The sequence below is a fragment of the Ailuropoda melanoleuca genome, chromosome 9 (assembly GCF_002007445.2).
Source record: "Ailuropoda melanoleuca isolate Jingjing chromosome 9, ASM200744v2, whole genome shotgun sequence".
In the NCBI taxonomy this organism is placed as follows: Eukaryota; Metazoa; Chordata; class Mammalia; order Carnivora; family Ursidae; genus Ailuropoda; species Ailuropoda melanoleuca.
Genome location: NC_048226.1, coordinates 23,590,893 through 23,605,848, shown reverse-complemented (window position 1 = coordinate 23,605,848; position 14,956 = coordinate 23,590,893). Strand labels below are relative to the sequence as shown.

At 40.0% G+C, this 14,956-nt stretch overlaps 1 protein-coding gene across 7 annotated transcripts in view; it reads left to right on the top strand.

Annotated features, from left to right (window-relative positions):
* Positions 1–12,642: 12,642 nt before the first annotated feature.
* UBE3A (ubiquitin protein ligase E3A) overlaps positions 12,643–14,956 on the top strand; it is a 95,843-nt gene continuing 93,529 nt past the window's right edge. For 5 of the 7 annotated variants that reach the window (XM_011216926.3, XM_034667981.1, XM_019793022.2 and 2 more), the window contains exon 1: positions 12,643–12,769. The gene's annotated coding sequence lies outside the window, so the exon portion shown is untranslated. The remainder of the gene's footprint in view (positions 12,770–14,956) is intronic. The other 2 variants (XM_034667983.1, XM_034667984.1) reach the window with 2 other exon arrangements.

Here is a 14,956-nt window from a genome sequence, read left to right as displayed (position 1 = left end):
TTGTATGTTACATATACATATAAAAATATGTATGAGGTGTGGGGGGGTTATTTTGATTAAAAATAAAATTTTAGTTAAAAAGTGTCAGGAAAGTGATGCTTGGGTGGCTAAGTAGGTTCAGCGGCTGCCTTAAGCTCACGTCATGATCCCAGGGTACTGGGATCGAGGGCCGCAACAAGCTCCTTGTTCAGCTGGGAGTCTGCTTCTCCCTCTGCCTGTCGTTCCCCCTGCTTGTGCTCTCTCCTTCTCTGACAAATAAATAAATAAAATCTTTTTTTTAAATGTTGGGAAAAATAATCTAAAAAGCTGAAAATGGTTTCTTATAGGGATTGAGTTGGAATGAGGTTGAAAGGATGGGATTTATTTATTTATTTATTTATTTATTTTTAAAGATTTTATTTATTTATTTGAGAGAGGGAGAGCATGAGTGCTGGGGGAGGGACAGAAGGAGAGGGAGCAGCAGACTACCCACTGAGCAGGGAGCCTAATGCAGGGCTTGATCACAGGACCCCAAAATTACAGCATGAACTGAAGGCAGATGCTTAACTGACTAAGTCACATATTCAGCCCTGAAAGGATGGGAATTTTAGTGAAACATCTCCAAATATATCTTTTTTATGTAGTTTTTATATTTGAAACATCAAAATGTTTTATAAACTCAAAACTGAAATTAAACTAATGAAAATAAAAAGATCAAAATTTCTACAGACAGAAACAAATAAACCTAAATATGTATCAAACTGATAAGAACTAATTCAAGAAACTTCTTTATACAATACTCTGACCATCATTTGTGGTTTTAGTTTAAGAACTAAAAATCTGCAAAAAATCTTGAATTTTACTTATTAGATTTGCTGTTGAAAGTGGTGTTGGTAATTTGTGCAATATAAGAGAGCATACGAAAAGTATATTGAGTTCTCACTATGGGAGATTGGAGAAATAAATGTGGAGTGACAGAACATGCAGAAGAACCCAGGAGTATTAGATGTGAAATATAATTTTGAACACAAAATTTTAAAATGTTATGTATATATATATTCCATATATGTGGCCATTGATGCAATCACTAGTGCCCATGTTTACTAAAACAAAACAAACAAACAAAACCCCACAAGGTTTTTGAGAAATGTTTGAGTTCAGATCTGGAGTAGAATAAGCCTGAGCACCTTATTATGCTAAAAACAAAAGAAATACTCAGATTGACAGGGACAACCCAAAAGAACACAAAATTGGCTTGAGGGGCCCCAACTTGCCAAATTTGGGACAATTGGAGCACTAAAAAGAATAATGATGTAATGTATATTGTCATATTGAATAAAAAGAAAATCCATGAATCTGTATTAATTCTAAAGAAAAATGGTGGGTAGGAGGAAAAGCTCTTCTTTACTAAAAAATATAGGTTGCACGTCTGCCTTTGGCTCAGGGCGTGAACCCGGCGTTATGGGGTCGAGACCCACATCGGGCTCCTCTGCTATGAGCCTGCTTCTTCCTCTCCCGCTCCCCCTGCTTGTGTTCCCTCTCTCGTTGGCTGTCTCTATCTCTGTCAAAAAATAAATAAAATCTTTAAAATAAATATATATGTATATAGCTAATAGATGTAAAAGGAATGGAGGGAGAATTATTGTACAACCACCAGTGTAATGTTCATTCAGGCAATAATTACACATAGATACAAAAACTAGTAGGTAAAATGTGAAATATTTATTCAATTCTCAAAGCACCACTACTCAAATTACTTATTAAGGACAACAAACATTTAGAATGGGGAAATCTAGCATTAACCAAGTAGTAAAACTTAGCATTAGCAATAATACAACAAACTACTAAATGTGCCTGCTTTAGTGATGCAAAGAGTATGTAACATCACCTATATATCAGTTCCAAAAATATATAATGTGAATCTCATCATGAGGAAACAATCAGATGAATGAGAGTGAGGATTCCTATAAAACTAGTGCTCTGATATCTTTAAAGAATCAAGGTCATAAAAGAAAAAAAATGTTATGACATGGTTTCTAGATAAATAAGGACTAAAGAATTATGAAAACTAAAGGTGTGTTATTTAATCGGGTCTTATCAGAGAAAGACAAATGCCATACGGTTTCATTCATATGTGGAATTTAAGAAACAAAATAAATGAACAAAGGAAAAAAGAGACAAACAAACAAATGAAAAAGACAACTATAGAGAACAAACTGATGATTACAAGATGGGTGGTGGGTAGGGGGACGGGTGAAACAGGTGAAGGGGATTAAGAGTACACTTATCATGATGAGCACTGAGTTAATTGTGGAATCAGTATTTTGTACACCTAAAACTAATAAAACACTGTATGTTAACTATACTTGAAAAAAACATAAAAAACTATAAGCAATATTATTGAAAAAATTGGGGAAACCTGAATATGGATTGCATATTAGATAATATTATTGGGTCAGTGTTAAATATTATATGGTGTTCTGGTAATATATAAAAATGCCTGGGGCGCCTGGGTGGTTCAGTCAGTTAAGTGCCTGCTTTCGGCTCGGGTCATGGTCTCAAGGTCCTGGGATCAAGTCCAACATCAAGCTCCCTACTCAGTGGGGAGCCTGCTTCTCCCTTTCCCTCTGGCTTGTGCTCCCCCTGCTTGTGTTCTCTCACTCTCTGTCAAATAAATAAATAAAATCTTTATTAAAAAAAAGAATCCTGGTGTTCTTAGGAAAAATATGCTGAGATATGTAAGAATAGTATCATGACGTCTGTAATTTGTGTCAAATGGTTCCACAGAGATAATAAATAATTGAGCAAATATAGCAAAATATAAGCTATTGTGAAATCTAGGTAATGGAAATGTGTGTGTTGACTTCACTATTCTCTAAGCGTTTCTTTAGTGTTAAATAATGACTAGAAAATGGGGAAGTAAGAACAAGTATGGTATGTTTCATGTGAGAAACATTTGACATGAAAGAGAAATAGAAAAGTTACTGGGAGCTAGTGAGTAGGTGTCCCAAGTTTGAGAAGTCTGAAGAAGTTCAGACTGTACGTAGTAGAAAAAAACTTCTGGATGAGAGGAGATTACAAACATTTAGGTAATAGAGTATAATATTGTTGGTACTCAGTGCTAACTGTGAGAAGTGCCACAAAAACATGGAAATGAAGGAATATAAGATTGCCTTTTGAGTGTTACACTTTTGGATTAGGCACATAATGGACCAGAGGGCATAGGTTGGCATGTCACTTTTTAAAAAAGGAAATTGGTTTCCAGGCCTGCAAGACATAACTGAAATGTGACATTTCTAAAGAAGGGGACCAGTCATCGGTGGAAAAATCAAATAGAGTCAAACTGGGAAATGCTGGCTGTAACTTTCTTCAGGGACATTGGCCAATGAGGTCAAATATTCTCATTCTTCTGTCAAGATGATTCTTTGGGGGATGGGGCACAAAGGGGTAGAGGGAGAGGGAGAGAGAAAAGCTTAAGCAGGCTCTCCATGCCTAGCATAGAGCCTGACATGGGGCTTGATCTCACAACTCTGGAATCATGACCTAAGCTAAAATCAAGAGTTGGATGCTTAACCGACTGAGCCACCCAGGTCAAGATGATTCTTAATGGAATTTGAATATATCAGGTATTTTAGCTTACTGTCATCAAAATTCAGTTCCTCCAATTCCTTTTGTCTAGATCTCAAGCTTCATAAGCAAGTTGCTGTTATTGAGGGCCCTGTATGTCTTATAGGGAAAGAATACTCTAGTCATATGCACTGCCAGTAGTCCAGTCCCTGTAATAGTTATTTCTCAATGTAAATCAATAAACTGGCATTCTAATTTTAAAATTCCATCTCTTCAGCTTAGTTAATGTTAATTTAGTTGGTGGACTGCTCACATAGGCTTCTAACCTGAAACCATGAGGGCCATCTGAATGTGGTAAATGCATCAAATTTGGCTCATTTGTCCCTTTGTTTATTTGTGCATTTATTCGTGTAGCAGATGCTGTTGGAGACCTGGGTCTTATTAATGTAGTACATGCCAGTTCTAATTCCAATTGACAGCATTTGCCTTTTTTTTTTTTTTTTTTTGCTTTGGGCACTCTCCGACCAGCTGGAACTGCCATGCCCCTACCACAGCAAGCCAGCAGTGTGAGTAGTCACTGGGATAGTCAGTGCACAGTAGCAGCTCCCTCTTGTTACTGACAGGATAATTGAAGTAAATATTCTACACTTTCTCCCAGAGTTCCTTAGCAGAATTAAGTACTAGTTGCCCACAGCAGATACCTGAATGATAACGCACACTTTATTGTTTGTCCTCCTCCTCTAACTTACTTCCTTTCTCCCCTACCAAAGTTTTTGGGATCACCTCCCAAAGAAAATACTTGTACTCAAATTATTGTCTCAAATCTGCTTCTGGGGAATCCCAAATTAAGACCATTTCATCTACTCACCCATTCATTCATTAACATTTACTGAGTATTTATCATGTGCCAGGCACTGAGTCAAGTCCTTAGCAATGCATGGTCTCTTTCATCGTTATTCATATCAACCTCTTTACAGAAGAAGAAATTGATGCTTAAAGAAGTTAAGTAGCTGGTCCAACATCACAAAATAGGACTGAGTGCTGGAAAGGAATGGTGGCAGGTCAGGTTGGCTGAGGCTCAGAATCGGAGTTTTTAGTTGAACAGTATGAAAAAGGAGGTTTCTGTTGGGGTAACAAGTTGAGAGTATTTTCTGGTATTTTTCTGCTTTTGGAAGCTCATGTTACACCACTTTGCTTTTATGAAAGACACACATTAGCACATACCTAGTTTTACTGACTGAAAGAAATCTGAAGATTTTTGCTTTTACAAAGAACGGTGAAGAGTGAAAATAGTGTTCAGTATTTGTTTTGCAGCTAGCCATAATAGAAGCAGCACACACCCAGAGCAGTGATGGTGTCACCACCCAGCTTCTTCTTCAGGAACTACACTCAGCATCTCAGCATCAAGCTGCCCTAACTTTGAACTGTGCCTATGCGTTTTAATTCCATTCATTGTGTGCATCCATTGGCAAGATGTGTCCTAAGGTATCAGAAAAGAGAGGTTCTTTTTTGGGGTCTGGGAATGCTAAAAAAATTTTCCATGTAAATTCATGGTATTTCCTTTTTTGCTTTCTGTCATTTCAGCTAATGAAAGATTTCATGGGAACATTCTACTTTTGAAAAGCAGGGGAAACCTGTAATACTGTTAGGGATGACTGACATAAAAAACACTTCAGTGAAACATTTGAAATTCAGAAAAAATTGTATTTTCTAGGAAAGCAGCAACAAGACAGACGTGCGCGCGCACACACACACACATCTGGATTTAAATCCTACCTCTACTAGGTTTCAGCTGTAAGACATAAGCAAGTTACTTATTCTAAGCTTAATTTCCTAATCTGTAAAATGTGTAATACTCGAAATTGTTGTAAGAATTAATGGGATTTATTCAGGCAACTAGCACCTAATGGGTGCACAAATGTAATCTGTGGAAATAATCTGTCATTTCAGAAAGTCTGTGTTAAGTACTAAAATATAGATGCAATTGGTACCATGTTCAACCAAACCAAAAAAATAAATAAATAAAACATGAATAAAATCTACATTGTTATCTTTAAAAACCTTTATCTTTCTATATCATGATGATGGTTTATTGTCACGAAGCAAAACTAAAAACAAACAAAAAACAGGCAAGCGTTAGGTATAAAATTGTTTGAAGCAATTTCAATGAGCCCAACAGTAAATTTTATCATTTTGATAATTCTGTATTATTTGTTACTGTCAAGCAAGAATAAAAAAATGAAATATTATCAGTTGAAAACTATACTCATGATTCTGCCCTAGCCAGATGTTTTCTTTTTTCGAGATATTCTGAAGAAAAAAAGTGTAGTCTGCACCATTTTAAATGAATTAATCACTTTTTTATTATTTTTTAAAGATTTTTATTTATGTCAGAGAGAAAGAGAGCACAAGCAGGGGCAGTGGCAGGCAGAGCAGGCAGAGGGAGAAACAGTCTCCCTGCTGAGCAAGGAGCCTGATGTGGGACTCGATCCCAGGACTCTGAGATCATGACCTGAGCTGAAGGCAGACGCTTAACTGACTGAGCCACCCAGGCTTCCTTGCACGATTTTTAATAATTGATTTTATTTAACCAATGCACTTTCTTAGATTTAAAGAAGTATTTTGTTAGAATTCCTGTTAGAGTAAGTATTAAAAATAGTATTAGACATATGAATGCAATGTGAATGATTTCAAAGAACTAAAAGATGCACCTGTCAGAAGGCAAAATTTCTAAGGATGGTTTCATTGGTTTCAGTCGAACTGTTTTATTCAGAACAGCTCAGACTAGCAGCAATAGCAGCAGCTGGTAGTCAATGAAACTCTTTTCCACCTACTCTCCTGCTGGGTTTAAGGTAGGCACAAAGAGACTGAAATGACCAAGGTCAAAGCATGATACACTTCCAGGTTTTTTGCTTGAATGACTTTTTTTTTTAATTCCAGTATAGTTAACATACAGTGTTATATATTGGTTTCAGTTGTACAGTATAGTGATTCAACAATTCCATACATCATCCTGTACTCATAACAAGTACCCTCCTTAATACCCATCATCTATTTCACCCATCTGCCCACCAATCTACCCTCTGGTAACCATCAGTTTGTTCTCTATAGTTGAGTCTGTTTCTTGGTTTGTCCCTTTTCCCCCACTTGTTTTGTTTCTTAAATTCCATATATGTGTGAAATCATATGGTATTTGTCTTTCTTTGACTTATTTCGCTTAGCATTATACCCTTTAGTTCCATCCATGTCATTGCAAATGGCATGATTTCATTCTTTTTAATGGATGAATAATATTCTATAGATATATAATCACCTCTTCTTTATCTCTTCGTTTATCCATGGACACTTGTGCTTCCATAATTTGGCTATTGTAAATAATGCTGCAATAAACATAGGGGTGCATGTATCCCTTTGAATTAGTGTTCTTCTATTTTTTTGGTAAATAGTAATGCAATTACTGGATCGCAGGGTAATTCTAACTTTCTGAGGAAACTCCATAGTGCTTCCCACAGTAGCTGCACAGTTTGCATTCTCACCAGCAGCACAGGAGGGTTTCTTTCTCTCCACATTCTTGCCAACACTTGTTTCTTATGTTGTTAATTTTAGCCATTCTGACAGGTGTAAGGTCATATCTCCTTGTGGTTTTGATTTGCATTTCCCTGATGATGAGTGAAGTTGAACATCTTTTCAGTGTCTATTTCCATCTGTAGGTCTTCTTTGGAGAAATGTCTGTTCATGTCTTCTGCCCATTTGTTTATTAGGCTGTTTTTTGGTATTGAGTTGTAGAAGTTCTTTGTGTATTTTGGATACTAACCCTTTATCAGATATGTCATTTGTAAATATCTTCTTCCATACATTAGGTTGTCTTTAGTTTTGGTGTTGAAGGGGATTAAGAGTACACCCATCTTGATGGGCACTGAGTAATTATATTGTAATTATACTATATTGTATACCTGAAACCAATATAACACTGTGTTAACTACACTGTAATTGGAAAATTTAGAAAAAAAATGAAATTGCATGTGGGGAGTGGAAGGAGTTGGGGCTGGAAGGGATGTAGGGCCTACATCCAATGGGGGTTGGTCTTGGAGTCTATACATTATCCAGAAAACTATAAAGAACCAGCGATAGAGTTAAGCAAGGATGCAATGAAACCATATTTGTTTCTTTTAAAAACATTCTGCAATGAGATTTAGTAGCAAAGTACTGTAATATGGGCCAGCATTGTGTTGGGTTTAGGGGATATAGTAATGAATACAGTAGTATGACCCTGCCTTTCCGGAGCTTACATTTGAGTTCAAGTAGGAACAACAAAGGATCTAAATTAAGGTAGTATCAGTGGGATCACATAGAAGGAAATGGATGTTACAATAATAATGACCGTAATAACTAATAATAATAATAATAGTATTTCTTACCACTTATTGAACATTTCCCATAGGCACTAAACACTTCACATGTGCTGTCCATTCTCCACACAACAGCCAGAATGATTCCCATGGGTTGAATTTGTCATACCTCTCTCAAACGCTTCTAGGGACTTTCCACCTCATTCTGCAAATACTCATGTCCTCAGGATGAGGTACAAAGCCCTTGCTGTGGCCCACCCTGACTTCCCTGAGCTCATCTCAACTCCTTCTCTTATTGTGTTCCAGCCACCATGGGTGGTCCAAATTTCCTAGGGGTTCCTAGACTGCTGTAGGAACCTTTCTGCTTCAGGGTCCTCTCTGTCTTGAATGCTCTTTCCCTTATATTCCACATCTTATCCTGTCACTTCTGTCAAGCCCCTGCTTAAATATCATCTTTTCAATGACACCTCTCTGGCCAACCTGCATGATATAACACCTGTGGCATTCTCTATCCTCTTCACCTCATTTTATATTTCTCCTTAACATTTATCACTTTCTAACACACCAGATTTGTTTTCTCTACTAGATCTTAAACCCCATGAGGGCAGGCTTTGTTCACTGCTGTGTTCTCGACACCTAAAACAGTGCTGGTACATCATATCTACCTAATAAATATGTATTGAATGGATGAATGAAGGCTTACAGTGGCCCTATGAGGTCAATACAGCCATTTCTTCCCACTTCATTGATGAGGAAACAGAGACATCAATTGAAGGTTTATTTAATTGAAGGTTCTGTATCTGGTGTCAGAACTGGGATTTGCATGGAATTAAAAAAAAAAAAGCTCACTTTAATTATTACATGCCCAGCACTATTATAAGAGCTTTACATATATTAACACTTAATCCTCACAATAACCCCATTTACAGATGAGAAAAATAAATCCAAGAGGGATTTATGATTTTGCCTGGCATTTTTGCACTTGCTAATAAATTGGGAGCCTATACTCTTAACCATTTTGCTATGCTACCTGATTTTTAAAACCGGTGCTTTAAGGAATATGTAACTTTGCCTCCTAATTGCCAGGAGAGTGAGACAGAGGAAGAAATCTGGGATTACTAACATTATTATGATTGAGGACTGCCACAGATGGAAGAGTTATCAAGTCAGGGAATGTAGGATGAGCTGGTTTCATTCTCCCTTAACTCCAGACACCCACATCCAAATGCCTCCTTGATTTCCTCACTTGGATATTAGGATACAAGGTCAGCTTCAGTAAAAAGTGTCTAGAATAACCATGCAGGTTATAGTAGTTAGCCCTCTCACATCAAAGCTCAACCTGGTACATAAGCTCTGACTCATGAAGTCTTCAGGGACCCACCTTGTTGTACCTTCAAAATAGCTCACAACCCCTCTCACATTCTGATCATCAGAAAGGGAGGAAGGGAAAGAGTCATCCCATTTATTTTAGAGTATCATCTGGAAATTGCTTACATCATTTTTTCTCACATCCCACTGGCCAGAACCTTACTAACATGGCCATATTTAGAGAATTAATTATTGGCAACCATGTATCTGGCTACAGAACTCCATTATCATGGATGAAGAGGAGAATGCATATTAGAGGTCAACTAGCAGTCAATCTCTATTACAGATATCCACTACAGAGATATAGGTCTCTAATTTAACATTTGCAAAACCCAATTCCTGTTTGTTCTTACAAAACTTGCTCTTCTCCAAAATTATTCCCACTCAGTTAATGGTGGAAAATGGAACAAAGGAGTTCAATTTTAGACATGCTGAGTTTTAAGGTGCTGTAGAACATCTAGTACAAATTTTCAATAAGGGGTTGAAGATATGTCTGGTTCTGAGTGAGATCAGTGTTCAAGATTCAGCCTTGATCCCTGACTGAAATAAATGATAGAGGAAGAGTGTGTGTATATGGTACTGTCAGAGACTATATAATACAGTAGGCAAAAAGAACCAAGGATGGAGAAGAAGAACATGCTGCAACGAAGACTTGAAGAAGAGGGCTCAATACACAGGAACCAATGGGAGAAGTTTCCAGGAGGCAGTATTTAGCAGTGCAGAAACCTGAAAAAGGTCAGATACTATGAAAATTGAGAAGTGACTTTTAGATGTGGCCAATGTATTACAGACGTTAATACAAGCAGTGTATATACTAAAATGGGGGCAAATGCTAAAATTTCAGTAAAGAGGGACTTAGAAATGACGATCCAAGCACAGACAACTCTTCTAAATAGAAGGGACAGAGTTAGTAGAGGGAGAATTTATGAACAAGAGAGGGAACAACCAAGGGACTGAGTCTTGAGAGTCCTACCACTCACCTGCCAGCCCCCAACCCCCCCCCCAAAAAAAAAGCCTAGAAAGAAGAATGGCTCATTCTTCAAGACAGGAGATCAGGGTGAATGCAAATTTAGGTAGATCTGTAGGTATTAAGGGTGGAGGTGTGAAGGAGTTCATGAAATGTGTAATGCTAAACAGTGGTATTGATAATACTAATACTACTATTACTAAGCCCTAACATTTACTAGGCACTTATCTTATGCCATCAATGTGCTAGTAATTTTTATCAGCAAACATCACAAAATTTGAAAATGGGTTAAGACGAAGAGCACCGTGGAGTCTTGAATCAGGTCTGACACTAAAGTCACACAGAATATCCATTAGTGAACTAAAAGTCTATGTGTAATTTCTCCATATTCAAAGGAGGAGCTGGGATCCTTCTTGATTTTAGTAAAGACCTGGATAGTCATTCTGACATTTAACTGAGAGCAGATTTATTTCTCTTCAGTCTTTAATTTTTTTGGTAAATACTCAGGAATTTGTTCCATTTTGATGTATCGGGTTATATAAAATTAATTTCATTTATTCAGGCAATTTCTACTTGAGAATAGTTAAAAGTATCTTCACAGGCTAGATACTGCAGTAAAATTTTGCTTTGATTATTTTTTAAAAATCTTTACTTTAAAGATTTTCATTCTCATTTGCCTATTTTGATAATATGCAAAAAAAAATCCTTAGAAGATTACAATTTTAACTAGCCTCTTCTATAATATATAACTACAAATTGTTTCCAAATGAGGATCTGTAATTGGGGAAAATGAGAAAAAGAATGAGGAACTAAGTTAAATTGGACATGATTTAATACTGTCATTTATCATTGTCCTGGGATGATTTAAATTCCACTAGCTTATTTTTTAGAGTTTAAGTTTTTTACAGTTGGTTATGACTGGGAAGCAGTATACATAAATATATCCCTGCCTTACAATGTTCTAAGAATGGCAGCTAAATACACTGCTATGTAAGATTGTTGATTTAAAAAAAAATTCTTTGAATACTAGATGAACGGGATCTCATATAGTAGTATTTTAGGGCTTAGCCGAGTTGCAAGCCGTTAAGACTATAACTTGTCAGTGATTCCACTGTATTTGCTAGTTAAATGTCGCAGAGCCCTAAAAAAAAAACCTTTTAAATAAAATGATGACCTTGATACTAAATATGAAGACGCATAGCTTTAAATGGGTTCAGTTGTCATATGGATCAAAATTAACATTCATCCAGCTGGTGTTAACCAAGAGGTCACAATCTCTTTAACAACCCACCGAACGTCAAAACTGCGAGATGGGCTTTCATCTTAGTGAACTAACGACATGGTATCGGAAAGAGGCCTAAGCAAATGACCTTGGTCCCCTGAAAGATGGCTCATACTCTCGGGGTACCTCTGTAGTATTTACAAAGGCAGCACTGGACCGAAAGGGGTTGGGGTCGGAGCCTGGTATCCGGAGGCTGCAGCCTTGCCGCGGCGCTGGGAGCTATCAAAGCCACCCCCCCTCCCTCGGCGCATTTTCAGAGCCGATTCGTCTCCCTAAATTCAGGGCGTTTAAGTCCTAGAAAATTCCTCGACTTGAGTATACCAGGGGGGTCTCCAACACTCCTGGGGGCTCCAGGGGGCTTCCGGCGTGTACCCCCTTCTTTCAGTGGGGCCACAGACAGCCGTGGCTCAACAGAAACACTGAGCCTCTGCCAGATCCCAAGATGGCGACCAACCCTGGTAGGACTCCGGGGAGCCGCGAGCAACTTCCCCTTCCCAACAGCCCCTGCGCAGGCGACGACGGCAAGCAGGAAGGAGGAGGAGCCGGCAGGAGAGGGCGGGGCACAACGCTGCGCCCTCCCGCGCGCACCCCGGCCCCGCCCCACGTCCCTGCGTCCCGGCCCGGAGCTCTCGCCCGACCGGGCGGCGCGCGCTGCCTGCTGGGATACTCGGCCCGCCCAGCCAGTCCTCCCGGCTTGCGCTGCGGCCGCGAGATCCGCGTTTTTCCCAAGATGGTGGCGCTGGGTTCGGGGTGACTGCAGGAGACGACAGAGCCTGAATCCCCTTCGCCAGAACCTCGACACACCGCCTTCCTCCCGCTTGCGCACCCCGCTGCCACTTAGCCATCCGCTGGCCTGGGCGCTCGCCTTCCGCTGCCGCCTCCGACTTGAGCTTCATCTCTGCGGACCCAACGATTACGGCCGCGGGCAGCGGCGCCTCCCTCGGCTCCTCCTTGGGGTCGCGCTCGGAGCAGCTCGCAGCCTAGCCTCGGCTTGGCGGGCCCCGCAGCTCCCCAGTGGGGACAGGTAGCGGCGGAGCAGCGGCTGGCGACGAGCGCGGGGTTTTCTGCGGCCCCGGCGCCCCCTTTCCCGGCCTTAGTCTCCGGAGAAGGAAGCGCGGGTCCCGCATGAGCCCCGGCGGTGGAGGCAGCCAAAGGGAACGAGGCGGTGGCGGGCGGAGGCGGCGAGCGAGGGCGACTGCGACCAGTGAGGCAGCCGCTGCTGCGAGGGCCACAGCCCAGGCGCGGGGGCGACAGCAGGTCAGTTTGGCCGAGGACCGGGCCTGGGCCGGGGAGGCTGGGCGGCATTTCCCTTCGTTCTGTCTGTCTCCCAAACCACCCTTCGGGGCTGGCTCTGGAGGAGGTAGGGACGCTCCCAACCCGCGCCACGGAGAGTGTTTGGGGGCGCATGGTTTGGAGGGGTCGGTGCCAGAAGTAGGCCTCTGGTAGCAGCGGCTGCTGCTACCGTAACTGTCAGTCCTGGCTGAGGGCCGGAGGGAGGGTTTTGTCGCCTAAGGGGACGCGAGCGGGCCCGGGGCGGGGCGTGCAGGGCGTCGAGAGTTGGCCCTCCTTGGAGCGGAGCTCGCGGAGCAGGCCTGGGCCCAGGCAGGGTAGGGCTGGCCTTTTCCTTCCAAGGGGAACTCTTTTTTCGAGGTTTTGGCCCTGTTGGTGAAAAATGCTTAGACGTGTGCTTTGGTGGGTTGGGGTTTTGGGGGTAGACTGGTGGGGAGGGAGGACGGATGAAGTGGGAAATCAAGCCCAAGGGCTGTGTTCACAGGTTATCGGGCTTTTCAAATTAAACGTGAGCTACCGGGTTTGCCAGAGATTCTTTTAAATGCAAACCTGCAAACAGTTGGCATTTTATTATTTTCCCTTTTCAGTTGAGAAAATGAAAAGGACTCTTTCTTCGTCGTGGCGTGGAGGTTTTGTTGGTAAAGTCAGAATTGAATGTTGGCTAACGCTTTAGTCCATAAAATTGTTAGAAATAATTTTAACACAGACCCTGAGCTTAGAATCTTTCAAAGATAATTTAGTCTCTGAATTTTTAAAAACGCCCAATGGGCATACTAAAATAGAAACATTACTAAATCTGTCTGGGATATTTATTAAGTGGCTAGGGTGCTTTTGAAAATGTAAACGAATAGCAAAAATGAGATTTACAATCCAGAGTTACCCTCCGAAATCATGAGGGGATATAGATATGACCCATAATTTTGGAGAATTCCACTGCCTGCAGTATTGAAAGAAGCAGGAAATTATTCCAGAATATTCTGGGGGGGGTGGTGGTGGAAGGGGGCTTGAAATGGAAATGACCTAAAGTTTGGAAGTGTAGCTGTTAAAAAGTTACCTATCAGAGTCACAGTAGATACCGAGTAAATCTTGAGTGAATTAGACAAGAGGGATGAGAAGTATTTACTTAATAACCTCTGAGTAGTGAGTACTCTTAGTAGATTACTGTGTAAACCAGGTAAAAAAGTTTAGAATTTAGGAAGATAAAAAATAAAATTTTTGCCATGGTATGTGTAGGGAAATAATTTTAGAATTAGACCTTGCTTATAAATCTGAGTTACTTACCACATTTGTAATAAAATGAATACAGTATTAACGATGGTGCTGATAAGCCCAAAGAATGACCCAGAAGCCCTCTAAAGAAAGTAGTAATCACAACAAAAGCAAGAAATAGATTCAAGAAATAATGACCCTCTCTTTACAAAATTGGAATTGGAAACTAAGAAAGTCTTTTTGTATCAGTATTTATTAACTAGTATGCTAAGTGTTATGTACACTGTTGTCTGGACATTGCCTAGTTCCTAAGGAGTTTAACTTTACACAGAGATACAACTTACAGTGCTTTGATTTCTTTGCAGAGATTTTGTAAGCCGTTTTTATTTTACCTCTCTTAAATTGTACATTTTTTTTTTCATGGCTTAAAAAATATCTTCTTAAGTATACTTACTAGAAGTGTGAGGAAGACACATTCTCATCCCACTCGTTCAGTTCATTTAATAAGAGTTATTGGGTACTTACAGTAATTTGGATATTTAACCTTTAATCAGTTGTATTTCTTAAACTTTAGGTCATTTAAAAAATGATCGTTCTTAACTGAGGGCTTTAGAGGGGAGGGGGGTGGGGGATCGGGATAGGCCGGTGATGGGCATTAAGGAGGGCACATATTGCATGGTGCACTGGGTGTTATACACAAGTAATGAATCATGGAACTTTACATAAAAAACTAGGGATGTACTGTATGGTGACTAACGTAATAAAAAATAATTATTAAAAAAAAAAAAAAGATCTTCTCTCCCCTCCAACCCGCTCCCCCCCCAGTCTGAAGTAATTTGCTGTTTCAGATAAGCAGTCAGTGGGATAATCCAAAACTATAGATCATATCTAAATTTTTCAACCCAAGCACTTGAAATATTTACAAATGTTTATTTTCTTAAATGA